This window comes from Castor canadensis, chromosome 3, assembly GCF_047511655.1.
Source record: "Castor canadensis chromosome 3, mCasCan1.hap1v2, whole genome shotgun sequence".
NCBI classification, from domain to species: Eukaryota; Metazoa; Chordata; class Mammalia; order Rodentia; family Castoridae; genus Castor; species Castor canadensis.
This window is the reverse complement of record NC_133388.1, coordinates 106376481-106391255: the sequence shown is the minus strand read 5'-3', so window position 1 is coordinate 106391255 and position 14775 is coordinate 106376481.

Genomic DNA, 14775 nt, shown 5'->3' with positions numbered 1-14775 from the left:
AAAGTTGATATGCTTCACCTTTGAAAACGCTGACAGTCAGGAAGGGTTCTTTTCAAATGCGAACTGGGTTCACCATGCATAACAAGTTGAAAGGCCCTCTTGCTTGTAACACTAATGCTTCTCTTACAGAGCTGCAGTGATTCTCCCCTTCCCTTGAATGGGGTGATTCAGCAAGAAAGGTGATGTTGCTCATCCAGGAAAACACTGAGCGTTATGCAGTACTCCTTGAAAGAGTAAACTGAATTCACAATATTAACCAAGTTGCTAGACACTCTCGTTTCTAACACTAAGGATTATCTTACAAAAGCTGCAGTTTTTGTCATATTTACTTTTATGCGGAGATTTTGCACTAAGTTTACGTTCCTCTCCCATGAAAACACTGAAAGTTAGGCAGCGTTCCTCTTTAAAACTAACTCAGTTCACCATGCTTAACAAGGTGCAAGACCCTCTTGCTTGTACCATTAATGCTTCTCTTATAAGAGCTGCAGTGGTTCTCCCATTCACTTGAATGGGGAGATTCAGCAGAAAGGTGATGTTGCTGATCCAGGAAAACACTGAGAGGTAGGCAGTACTCCTTTAAAGAGCAAACTCAATTCACCATACTACCCATGTTGCTAGACCCTCTTGTTTGTAACATGAAGCATTCTCTTACAAATCTGCAGTTTTTCTCCCTTTCACATGTATGCGGAGATTTTTGCACAAAGTTTATGTTCCTCACACATGAAAACGCTGAAGGTTAGGCAGCATTCCTATCAAAAACTAACACAGTTCACCATGTTTAGCAAGGTGCAAGACCCTCTTGCTTGTAAAATTAATCCTATCTTACAAGATCTACAGTGCTTCTCCAATTCACTTGAATGTGGTGATTCAGCCCAAGGGTGATGTTGCTTATCCAGGAAAACAGTGAGTAGGCAGAATTCCTTTAAAGAGCAAAATGCATTCACAATACTAACCATGTTGCTAGACCCTCTGTTTTCTAACATTAAAGATTCTCTCACAAACCTGCAGTTTTTCTCCCTTTTACTTGTATGCGGTGATTTTGCTCAAGGTTTATGTTCCTCACAGAAGAAAACGCTGAAAGTTGGGCCGCGTTCCTTTCATACACTAACAGAGTTCACCATGCTTAACAAGGTGCAAGACCCTCTTGCTCTTACAAGAGCTGCAGTGCTTCTCCCTTTCACTTGAATGGGGAGATTCAGCAGAAAGGTGATGTTGCTGATCCAGGTAAACACTGAGAGGTAGGCAGTACTCCTTTAAAGAGCAAACTGAATTCACCATACTAATCATGTTGCTGGACCCTCTTGTTTCTAACATGAGGGATTCTCTTACAAATCTGCAGTTTTTCTCTCATTCACTTGTATGCTCTTGTTATGCACAGCGATGATGTTCCTCACCCATGGAAACACGGAGAGGGAGAGCGTATGGCCTTAAACAACACACACAATTCTCAAACTTAAACATGCTGCTAAATCATCTTGCTTCTAACATTAATTGTTTTCTTAGAAAAGCTACAGTTTTTCTCCTTTCACTTGAAAGAGGCTGTTTTGCACAAAGTTGATATGCTTCACCTTTGAAAACGCTGACAGTCAGGAAGGGTTCTTTTCAAATGCGAACTCGGTTCACCATGCATAACAAGGTGAAAGGCCCTCTTGCTTGTAACACTAATGCTTCTCTTACAGAGCTGCAGTGATTCTCCCCTTCCCTTGAATGGGGTGATTCAGCAAGAAAGGTGATGTTGCTCATCCAGGAAAACACTGAGCGTTATGCAGTACTCCTTGAAAGAGTAAACTGAATTCTCAATATTAACCAAGTTGCTAGACACTCTCGTTTCTAACACTAAGGATTATCTTACAAAAGCTGCAGTTTTTGTCATATTTACTTTTATGCGGAGATTTTGCACTAAGTTTACGTTCCTCTCCCATGAAAACACTGAAAGTTAGGCAGCGTTCCTCTTTAAAACTAACTCAGTTCACCATGCTTAACAAGGTGCAAGACCCTCTTGCTTGTACCATTAATGCTTCTCTTATAAGAGCTGCAGTGGTTCTCCCATTCACTTGAATGGGGAGATTCAGCAGAAAGGTGATGTTGCTGATCCAGGAAAACACTGAGAGGTAGGCAGTACTCCTTTAAAGAGCAAACTCAATTCACCATACTACCCATGTTGCTAGACCCTCTTGTTTGTAACATGAAGCATTCTCTTACAAATCTGCAGTTTTTCTCCCTTTCACTTGTATGCGGAGATTTTTGCACAAAGTTTATGTTCCTCACACATGAAAACGCTGAAGGTTAGGCAGCATTCCTATCAAAAACTAACACAGTTCACCATGTTTAGCAAGGTGCAAGACCCTCTTGCTTGTAAAATTAATCCTATCTTACAAGATCTACAGTGCTTCTCCAATTCACTTGAATGTGGTGATTCAGCCCAAGGGTGATGTTGCTTATCCAGGAAAACAGTGAGTAGGCAGAATTCCTTTAAAGAGCAAAATGCATTCACAATACTAACCATGTTGCTAGACCCTCTGTTTTCTAACATTAAAGATTCTCTCACAAACCTGCAGTTTTTCTCCCTTTTACTTGTATGCGGTGATTTTGCTCAAGGTTTATGTTCCTCACAGAAGAAAACGCTGAAAGTTGGGCCGCGTTCCTTTCATACACTAACAGAGTTCACCATGCTTAACAAGGTGCAAGACCCTCTTGCTCTTACAAGAGCTGCAGTGCTTCTCCCTTTCACTTGAATGGGGAGATTCAGCAGAAAGGTGATGTTGCTGATCCAGGTAAACACTGAGAGGTAGGCAGTACTCCTTTAAAGAGCAAACTGAATTCACCATACTAATCATGTTGCTGGATCCTCTTGTTTCTAACATGAGGGATTCTCTTACAAATCTGCAGTTTTTCTCTCATTCACTTGTATGCTCTTGTTATGCACAGCGATGATGTTCCTCACCCATGGAAACACGGAGAGGGAGAGCGTATGGCCTTAAACAACACACACAATTCTCAAACTTAAACATGCTGCTAAATCATCTTGCTTCTAACATTAATTGTTTTCTTAGAAAAGCTACAGTTTTTCTCCATTCACTTGAAAGAGGCTGTTTTGCACAAAGTTGATATGCTTCACCTTTGAAAACGCTGACAGTCAGGAAGGGTTCTTTTCAAATGCGAACTCGGTTCACCATGCATAACAAGGTGAAAGGCCCTCTTGCTTGTAACACTAATGCTTCTCTTACAGAGCTGCAGTGATTCTCCCCTTCCCTTGAATGGGGTGATTCAGCAAGAAAGGTGATGTTGCTCATCCAGGAAAACACTGAGCGTTATGCAGTACTCCTTGAAAGAGTAGACTGAATTCACAATATTAACCAAGTTGCTAGACACTCTCGTTTCTAACACTAAGGATTCTCTTACAAAAGCTGCAGTTTTTGTCCTATTTACTTTTATGCGGAGATTTTGCACTAAGTTTACGTTCCTCTCCCATGAAAACACTGAAAGTTAGGCAGCGTTCCTCTTCAAAACTAACTCAGTTCACCATGCTTAACAAGGTGCAAGACCCTCTTGCTTGTACCATTAATGCTTCTCTTATAAGAGCTGCAGTGGTTCTCCCATTCACTTGAATGGGGAGATTCAGCAGAAAGGTGATGTTGCTGATCCAGGAAAACACTGAGAGGTAGGCAGTACTCCTTTAAAGAGCAAACTCAATTCACCATACTACCCATGTTGCTAGACCCTCTTGTTTGTAACATGAAGCATTCTCTTACAAATCTGCAGTTTTTCTCCCTTTCACATGTATGCGGAGATTTTTGCACAAAGTTTATGTTCCTCACACATGAAAACGCTGAAGGTTAGGCAGCATTCCTATCAAAAACTAACACAGTTCACCATGTTTAGCAAGGTGCAAGACCCTCTTGCTTGTAAAATTAATCCTATCTTACAAGATCTACAGTGCTTCTCCAATTCACTTGAATGTGGTGATTCAGCCCAAGGGTGATGTTGCTTATCCAGGAAAACAGTGAGTAGGCAGAATTCCTTTAAAGAGCAAAATGCATTCACAATACTAACCATGTTGCTAGACCCTCTGTTTTCTAACATTAAAGATTCTCTCACAAACCTGCAGTTTTTCTCCCTTTTACTTGTATGCGGTGATTTTGCTCAAGGTTTATGTTCCTCACAGAAGAAAACGCTGAAAGTTGGGCCGCGTTCCTTTCATACACTAACAGAGTTCACCATGCTTAACAAGGTGCAAGACCCTCTTGCTCTTACAAGAGCTGCAGTGCTTCTCCCTTTCACTTGAATGGGGAGATTCAGCAGAAAGGTGATGTTGCTGATCCAGGTAAACACTGAGAGGTAGGCAGTACTCCTTTAAAGAGCAAACTGAATTCACCATACTAATCATGTTGCTGGACCCTCTTCTTTCTAACATGAGGGATTCTCTTACAAATCTGCAGTTTTTCTCTCATTCACTTGTATGCTCTTGTTATGCACAGCGATGATGTTCCTCACCCATGGAAACACGGAGAGGGAGAGCGTATGGCCTTAAACAACACACACAATTCTCAAACTTAAACATGCTGCTAAATCATCTTGCTTCTAACATTAATTGTTTTCTTAGAAAAGCTACAGTTTTTCTCCATTCACTTGAAAGAGGCTGTTTTGCACAAAGTTGATATGCTTCACCTTTGAAAACGCTGACAGTCAGGAAGGGTTCTTTTCAAATGCGAACTGGGTTCACCATGCATAACAAGTTGAAAGGCCCTCTTGCTTGTAACACTAATGCTTCTCTTACAGAGCTGCAGTGATTCTCCCCTTCCCTTGAATGGGGTGATTCAGCAAGAAAGGTGATGTTGCTCATCCAGGAAAACACTGAGCGTTATGCAGTACTCCTTGAAAGAGTAAACTGAATTCACAATATTAACCAAGTTGCTAGACACTCTCGTTTCTAACACTAAGGATTATCTTACAAAAGCTGCAGTTTTTGTCCCATTTACTTTTATGCGGAGATTTTGCACTAAGTTTACGTTCCTCTCCCATGAAAACACTGAAAGTTAGGCAGAGTTCCTCTTTAAAACTAACTCAGTTCACCATGCTTAACAAGGTGCAAGACCCTCTTGCTTGTACCATTAATGCTTCTCTTATAAGAGCTGCAGTGGTTCTCCCATTCACTTGAATGGGGAGATTCAGCAGAAAGGTGATGTTGCTGATCCAGGAAAACACTGAGAGGTAGGCAGTACTCCTTTAAAGAGCAAACTCAATTCACCATACTACCCATGTTGCTAGACCCTCTTGTTTGTAACATGAAGCATTCTCTTACAAATCTGCAGTTTTTCTCCCTTTCACATGTATGCGGAGATTTTTGCACAAAGTTTATGTTCCTCACACATGAAAACGCTGAAGGTTAGGCAGCATTCCTATCAAAAACTAACACAGTTCACCATGTTTAGCAAGGTGCAAGACCCTCTTGCTTGTAAAATTAATCCTATCTTACAAGATCTACAGTGCTTCTCCAATTCACTTGAATGTGGTGATTCAGCCCAAGGGTGATGTTGCTTATCCAGGAAAACAGTGAGTAGGCAGAATTCCTTTAAAGAGCAAAATGCATTCACAATACTAACCATGTTGCTAGACCCTCTGTTTTCTAACATTAAAGATTCTCTCACAAACCTGCAGTTTTTCTCCCTTTTACTTGTATGCGGTGATTTTGCTCAAGGTTTATGTTCCTCACAGAAGAAAACGCTGAAAGTTGGGCCGCGTTCCTTTCATACACTAACAGAGTTCACCATGCTTAACAAGGTGCAAGACCCTCTTGCTCTTACAAGAGCTGCAGTGCTTCTCCCTTTCACTTGAATGGGGAGATTCAGCAGAAAGGTGATGTTGCTGATCCAGGTAAACACTGAGAGGTAGGCAGTACTCCTTTAAAGAGCAAACTGAATTCACCATACTAATCATGTTGCTGGACCCTCTTGTTTCTAACATGAGGGATTCTCTTACAAATCTGCAGTTTTTCTCTCATTCACTTGTATGCTCTTGTTATGCACAGCGATGATGTTCCTCACCCATGGAAACACGGAGAGGGAGAGCGTATGGCCTTAAACAACACACACAATTCTCAAACTTAAACATGCTGCTAAATCATCTTGCTTCTAACATTAATTGTTTTCTTAGAAAAGCTACAGTTTTTCTCCTTTCACTTGAAAGAGGCTGTTTTGCACAAAGTTGATATGCTTCACCTTTGAAAACGCTGACAGTCAGGAAGGGTTCTTTTCAAATGCGAACTCGGTTCACCATGCATAACAAGGTGAAAGGCCCTCTTGCTTGTAACACTAATGCTTCTCTTACAGAGCTGCAGTGATTCTCCCCTTCCCTTGAATGGGGTGATTCAGCAAGAAAGGTGATGTTGCTCATCCAGGAAAACACTGAGCGTTATGCAGTACTCCTTGAAAGAGTAAACTGAATTCTCAATATTAACCAAGTTGCTAGACACTCTCGTTTCTAACACTAAGGATTATCTTACAAAAGCTGCAGTTTTTGTCATATTTACTTTTATGCGGAGATTTTGCACTAAGTTTACGTTCCTCTCCCATGAAAACACTGAAAGTTAGGCAGCGTTCCTCTTTAAAACTAACTCAGTTCACCATGCTTAACAAGGTGCAAGACCCTCTTGCTTGTACCATTAATGCTTCTCTTATAAGAGCTGCAGTGGTTCTCCCATTCACTTGAATGGGGAGATTCAGCAGAAAGGTGATGTTGCTGATCCAGGAAAACACTGAGAGGTAGGCAGTACTCCTTTAAAGAGCAAACTCAATTCACCATACTACCCATGTTGCTAGACCCTCTTGTTTGTAACATGAAGCATTCTCTTACAAATCTGCAGTTTTTCTCCCTTTCACTTGTATGCGGAGATTTTTGCACAAAGTTTATGTTCCTCACACATGAAAACGCTGAAGGTTAGGCAGCATTCCTATCAAAAACTAACACAGTTCACCATGTTTAGCAAGGTGCAAGACCCTCTTGCTTGTAAAATTAATCCTATCTTACAAGATCTACAGTGCTTCTCCAATTCACTTGAATGTGGTGATTCAGCCCAAGGGTGATGTTGCTTATCCAGGAAAACAGTGAGTAGGCAGAATTCCTTTAAAGAGCAAAATGCATTCACAATACTAACCATGTTGCTAGACCCTCTGTTTTCTAACATTAAAGATTCTCTCACAAACCTGCAGTTTTTCTCCCTTTTACTTGTATGCGGTGATTTTGCTCAAGGTTTATGTTCCTCACAGAAGAAAACGCTGAAAGTTGGGCCGCGTTCCTTTCATACACTAACAGAGTTCACCATGCTTAACAAGGTGCAAGACCCTCTTGCTCTTACAAGAGCTGCAGTGCTTCTCCCTTTCACTTGAATGGGGAGATTCAGCAGAAAGGTGATGTTGCTGATCCAGGTAAACACTGAGAGGTAGGCAGTACTCCTTTAAAGAGCAAACTGAATTCACCATACTAATCATGTTGCTGGATCCTCTTGTTTCTAACATGAGGGATTCTCTTACAAATCTGCAGTTTTTCTCTCATTCACTTGTATGCTCTTGTTATGCACAGCGATGATGTTCCTCACCCATGGAAACACGGAGAGGGAGAGCGTATGGCCTTAAACAACACACACAATTCTCAAACTTAAACATGCTGCTAAATCATCTTGCTTCTAACATTAATTGTTTTCTTAGAAAAGCTACAGTTTTTCTCCATTCACTTGAAAGAGGCTGTTTTGCACAAAGTTGATATGCTTCACCTTTGAAAACGCTGACAGTCAGGAAGGGTTCTTTTCAAATGCGAACTCGGTTCACCATGCATAACAAGGTGAAAGGCCCTCTTGCTTGTAACACTAATGCTTCTCTTACAAGCTGCAGTGATTCTCCCCTTCCCTTGAATGGGGTGATTCAGCAAGAAAGGTGATGTTGCTCATCCAGGAAAACACTGAGCGTTATGCAGTACTCCTTGAAAGAGTAGACTGAATTCACAATATTAACCAAGTTGCTAGACACTCTCGTTTCTAACACTAAGGATTCTCTTACAAAAGCTGCAGTTTTTGTCCCATTTACTTTTATGCGGTGATTTTGCACTAAGTTTACGTTCCTCTCCCATGAAAACACTGAAAGTTAGGCAGCGTTCCTCTTCAAAACTAACTCAGTTCACCATGCTTAACAAGGTGCAAGACCCTCTTGCTTGTACCATTAATGCTTCTCTTATAAGAGCTGCAGTGGTTCTCCCATTCACTTGAATGGGGAGATTCAGCAGAAAGGTGATGTTGCTGATCCAGGAAAACACTGAGAGGTAGGCAGTACTCCTTTAAAGAGCAAACTCAATTCACCATACTACCCATGTTGCTAGACCCTCTTGTTTGTAACATGAAGCATTCTCTTACAAATCTGCAGTTTTTCTCCCTTTCACTTGTATGCGGTGATTTTTGCACAAAATTTATGTTCCTCACACATGAAAACGCTGAAGGTTAGGCAGCATTCCTATCAAAAACTAACACAGTTCACCATGTTTAGCAAGGTGCAAGACCCTCTTGCTTGTAAAATTAATCCTATCTTACAAGATCTATAGTGCTTCTCCAATTCAATTGAATGGGGTGATTCAGCACAAAGGTGATGTTGCTTATCCAGGAAAACAGTGAGAAGTAGGCAGAATTCCTTTAAAGAGCAAAATGCATTCACAATACTAACCATGTTGCTAGACCCTCTGTTTTCTAACATTAAAGATTCTCTCACAAACCTGCAGTTTTTCTCCCATTTACTTGTATGCGGTGATTTTGCTCAAGGTTTATGTTCCTCAAAGAAGAAAAGGCTGAAAGTTGGGCCGCGTTCCTTTCATACACTAACAGAGTTCACCATGCTTAACAAGGTGCAAGACCCTCTTGCTCTTACAAGAGCTGCAGTGCTTCTCCCTTTCACTTGAATGGGGAGATTCAGCAGAAAGGTGATGTTGCTGATCCAGGAAAACACTGAGAGGGAGGCAGTACTCCTTGAAAGAGCAAACTGAATTCACAATATTAACCAATTTGCTAGACCCTCTTGTTTCTAACATTAAGGATTCTCTTACAAACGCTGCAGTTTTTCTCCCATTTACTTTTATGCGGAGATTTTACACAAAGTTTATGTTCCTCACCCATGAAAACACTGAAAGTTATGCAGCGTTCCTCTTCAAAACTAACTCAGTTCACCATGCTTAACAAGGTGCAAGACCCTCTTGCTTGTACCATTAATGCTTCTCTTATAAGAGCTGCAGTGGTTCTCCCATTCACTTGAATGGGGAGATTCAGCAGAAAGGTGATGTTGCTGATCCAGGAAAACACTGAGAGGTAGGCAGTACTCCTTTAAAGAGCAAACTCAATTCACCATACTACCCATGTTGCTAGACCCTCTTGTTTGTAACATGAAGCATTCTCTTACAAATCTGCAGTTTTTCTCCCTTTCACTTGTATGCGGAGATTTTTGCACAAAGTTTATGTTCCTCACACATGAAAACGCTGAAGGTTAGGCAGCATTCCTATCAAAAACTAACACAGTTCACCATGTTTAGCAAGGTGCAAGACCCTCTTGCTTGTAAAATTAATCCTATCTTACAAGATCTACAGTGCTTCTCCAATTCACTTGAATGTGGTGATTCAGCCCAAGGGTGATGTTGCTTATCCAGGAAAACAGTGAGTAGGCAGAATTCCTTTAAAGAGCAAAATGCATTCACAATACTAACCATGTTGCTAGACCCTCTGTTTTCTAACATTAAAGATTCTCTCACAAACCTGCAGTTTTTCTCCCTTTTACTTGTATGCGGTGATTTTGCTCAAGGTTTATGTTCCTCACAGAAGAAAACGCTGAAAGTTGGGCCGCGTTCCTTTCATACACTAACAGAGTTCACCATGCTTAACAAGGTGCAAGACCCTCTTGCTCTTACAAGAGCTGCAGTGCTTCTCCCTTTCACTTGAATGGGGAGATTCAGCAGAAAGGTGATGTTGCTGATCCAGGTAAACACTGAGAGGTAGGCAGTACTCCTTTAAAGAGCAAACTGAATTCACCATACTAATCATGTTGCTGGACCCTCTTGTTTCTAACATGAGGGATTCTCTTACAAATCTGCAGTTTTTCTCTCATTCACTTGTATGCTCTTGTTATGCACAGCGATGATGTTCCTCACCCATGGAAACACGGAGAGGGAGAGAGTATGGCCTTAAACAACACACACAATTCTCAAACTTAAACATGCTGCTAAATCATCTTGCTTCTAACATTAATTGTTTTCTTAGAAAAGCTACAGTTTTTCTCCATTCACTTGAAAGAGGCTGTTTTGCACAAAGTTGATATGCTTCACCTTTGAAAACGCTGACAGTCAGGAAGGGTTCTTTTCAAATGCGAACTCGGTTCACCATGCATAACAAGGTGAAAGGCCCTCTTGCTTGTAACACTAATGCTTCTCTTACAGAGCTGCAGTGATTCTCCCCTTCCCTTGAATGGGGTGATTCAGCAAGAAAGGTGATGTTGCTCATCCAGGAAAACACTGAGCGTTATGCAGTACTCCTTGAAAGAGTAGACTGAATTCACAATATTAACCAAGTTGCTAGACACTCTCGTTTCTAACACTAAGGATTATCTTACAAAAGCTGCAGTTTTTGTCCCATTTACTTTTATGCGGAGATTTTGCACTAAGTTTACGTTCCTCTCCCATGAAAACACTGAAAGTTAGGCAGCGTTCCTCTTTAAAACTAACTCAGTTCACCATGCTTAACAAGGTGCAAGACCCTCTTGCTTGTACCATTAATGCTTCTCTTATAAGAGCTGCAGTGGTTCTCCCATTCACTTGAATGGGGAGATTCAGCAGAAAGGTGATGTTGCTGATCCAGGAAAACACTGAGAGGTAGGCAGTACTCCTTTAAAGAGCAAACTCAATTCACCATACTACCCATGTTGCTAGACCCTCTTGTTTGTAACATGAAGCATTCTCTTACAAATCTGCAGTTTTTCTCCCTTTCACTTGTATGCGGAGATTTTTGCACAAAGTTTATGTTCCTCACACATGAAAACGCTGAAGGTTAGGCAGCATTCCTATCAAAAACTAACACAGTTCACCATGTTTAGCAAGGTGCAAGACCCTCTTGCTTGTAAAATTAATCCTATCTTACAAGATCTACAGTGCTTCTCCAATTCACTTGAATGTGGTGATTCAGCCCAAGGGTGATGTTGCTTATCCAGGAAAACAGTGAGTAGGCAGAATTCCTTTAAAGAGCAAAATGCATTCACAATACTAACCATGTTGCTAGACCCTCTGTTTTCTAACATTAAAGATTCTCTCACAAACCTGCAGTTTTTCTCCCTTTTACTTGTATGCGGTGATTTTGCTCAAGGTTTATGTTCCTCACAGAAGAAAACGCTGAAAGTTGGGCCGCGTTCCTTTCATACACTAACAGAGTTCACCATGCTTAACAAGGTGCAAGACCCTCTTGCTCTTACAAGAGCTGCAGTGCTTCTCCCTTTCACTTGAATGGGGAGATTCAGCAGAAAGGTGATGTTGCTGATCCAGGAAAACACTGAGAGGGAGGCAGTACTCCTTGAAAGAGCAAACTGAATTCACAATATTAACCAATTTGCTAGACCCTCTTGTTTCTAACATTAAGGATTCTCTTACAAACGCTGCAGTTTTTCTCCCATTTACTTTTATGCGGAGATTTTACACAAAGTTTATGTTCCTCACCCATGAAAACACTGAAAGTTATGCAGCGTTCCTCTTCAAAACTAACTCAGTTCACCATGCTTAACAAGGTGCAAGACCCTCTTGCTTGTACCATTAATGCTTCTCTTATAAGAGCTGCAGTGGTTCTCCCATTCACTTGAATGGGGAGATTCAGCAGAAAGGTGATGTTGCTGATCCAGGAAAACACTGAGAGGTAGGCAGTACTCCTTTAAAGAGCAAACTCAATTCACCATACTACCCATGTTGCTAGACCCTCTTGTTTGTAACATGAAGCATTCTCTTACAAATCTGCAGTTTTTCTCCCTTTCACTTGTATGCGGAGATTTTTGCACAAAGTTTATGTTCCTCACACATGAAAACGCTGAAGGTTAGGCAGCATTCCTATCAAAAACTAACACAGTTCACCATGTTTAGCAAGGTGCAAGACCCTCTTGCTTGTAAAATTAATCCTATCTTACAAGATCTACAGTGCTTCTCCAATTCACTTGAATGTGGTGATTCAGCCCAAGGGTGATGTTGCTTATCCAGGAAAACAGTGAGTAGGCAGAATTCCTTTAAAGAGCAAAATGCATTCACAATACTAACCATGTTGCTAGACCCTCTGTTTTCTAACATTAAAGATTCTCTCACAAACCTGCAGTTTTTCTCCCTTTTACTTGTATGCGGTGATTTTGCTCAAGGTTTATGTTCCTCACAGAAGAAAACGCTGAAAGTTGGGCCGCGTTCCTTTCATACACTAACAGAGTTCACCATGCTTAACAAGGTGCAAGACCCTCTTGCTCTTACAAGAGCTGCAGTGCTTCTCCCTTTCACTTGAATGGGGAGATTCAGCAGAAAGGTGATGTTGCTGATCCAGGTAAACACTGAGAGGTAGGCAGTACTCCTTTAAAGAGCAAACTGAATTCACCATACTAATCATGTTGCTGGACCCTCTTGTTTCTAACATGAGGGATTCTCTTACAAATCTGCAGTTTTTCTCTCATTCACTTGTATGCTCTTGTTATGCACAGCGATGATGTTCCTCACCCATGGAAACACGGAGAGGGAGAGCGTATGGCCTTAAACAACACACACAATTCTCAAACTTAAACATGCTGCTAAATCATCTTGCTTCTAACATTAATTGTTTTCTTAGAAAAGCTACAGTTTTTCTCCATTCACTTGAAAGAGGCTGTTTTGCACAAAGTTGATATGCTTCACCTTTGAAAACGCTGACAGTCAGGAAGGGTTCTTTTCAAATGCGAACTCGGTTCACCATGCATAACAAGGTGAAAGGCCCTCTTGCTTGTAACACTAATGCTTCTCTTACAGAGCTGCAGTGATTCTCCCCTTCCCTTGAATGGGGTGATTCAGCAAGAAAGGTGATGTTGCTCATCCAGGAAAACACTGAGCGTTATGCAGTACTCCTTGAAAGAGTAGACTGAATTCACAATATTAACCAAGTTGCTAGACACTCTCGTTTCTAACACTAAGGATTATCTTACAAAAGCTGCAGTTTTTGTCCCATTTACTTTTATGCGGAGATTTTGCACTAAGTTTACGTTCCTCTCCCATGAAAACACTGAAAGTTAGGCAGCGTTCCTCTTTAAAACTAACTCAGTTCACCATGCTTAACAAGGTGCAAGACCCTCTTGCTTGTACCATTAATGCTTCTCTTATAAGAGCTGCAGTGGTTCTCCCATTCACTTGAATGGGGAGATTCAGCAGAAAGGTGATGTTGCTGATCCAGGAAAACACTGAGAGGTAGGCAGTACTCCTTTAAAGAGCAAACTCAATTCACCATACTACCCATGTTGCTAGACCCTCTTGTTTGTAACATGAAGCATTCTCTTACAAATCTGCAGTTTTTCTCCCTTTCACTTGTATGCGGAGATTTTTGCACAAAGTTTATGTTCCTCACACATGAAAACGCTGAAGGTTAGGCAGCATTCCTATCAAAAACTAACACAGTTCACCATGTTTAGCAAGGTGCAAGACCCTCTTGCTTGTAAAATTAATCCTATCTTACAAGATCTACAGTGCTTCTCCAATTCACTTGAATGTGGTGATTCAGCCCAAGGGTGATGTTGCTTATCCAGGAAAACAGTGAGTAGGCAGAATTCCTTTAAAGAGCAAAATGCATTCACAATACTAACCATGTTGCTAGACCCTCTGTTTTCTAACATTAAAGATTCTCTCACAAACCTGCAGTTTTTCTCCCTTTTACTTGTATGCGGTGATTTTGCTCAAGGTTTATGTTCCTCACAGAAGAAAACGCTGAAAGTTGGGCCGCGTTCCTTTCATACACTAACAGAGTTCACCATGCTTAACAAGGTGCAAGACCCTCTTGCTCTTACAAGAGCTGCAGTGCTTCTCCCTTTCACTTGAATGGGGAGATTCAGCAGAAAGGTGATGTTGCTGATCCAGGAAAACACTGAGAGGGAGGCAGTACTCCTTGAAAGAGCAAACTGAATTCACAATATTAACCAAGTTGCTAGACACTCTCGTTTCTAACACTAAGGATTATCTTACAAAAGCTGCAGTTTTTGTCCCATTTACTTTTATGCGGAGATTTTGCACTAAGTTTACGTTCCTCTCCCATGAAAACACTGAAAGTTAGGCAGCGTTCCTCTTTAAAACTAACTCAGTTCACCATGCTTAACAAGGTGCAAGACCCTCTTGCTTGTACCATTAATGCTTCTCTTATAAGAGATGCAGTGGTTCTCCCATTCACTTGAATGGGGAGATTCAGCAGAAAGGTGATGTTGCTGATCCAGGAAAACATTGAGAGGTAGGCAGTACTCCTTTAAAGAGCAAACTCAATTCACCATACTACCCATGTTGCTAGACCCTCTTGTTTGTAACATGAAGCATTCTCTTACAAATCTGCAGTTTTTCTCCCTTTCACTTGTATGCGGTGATTTTTGCACAAAATTTATGTTCCTCACACATGAAAACGCTGAAGGTTAGGCAGCATTCCTATCAAAAACTAACACAGTTCACCATGTTTAGCAAGGTGCAAGACCCTCTTGCTTGTAAAATTAATCCTATCTTACAAGATCTACAGTGCTT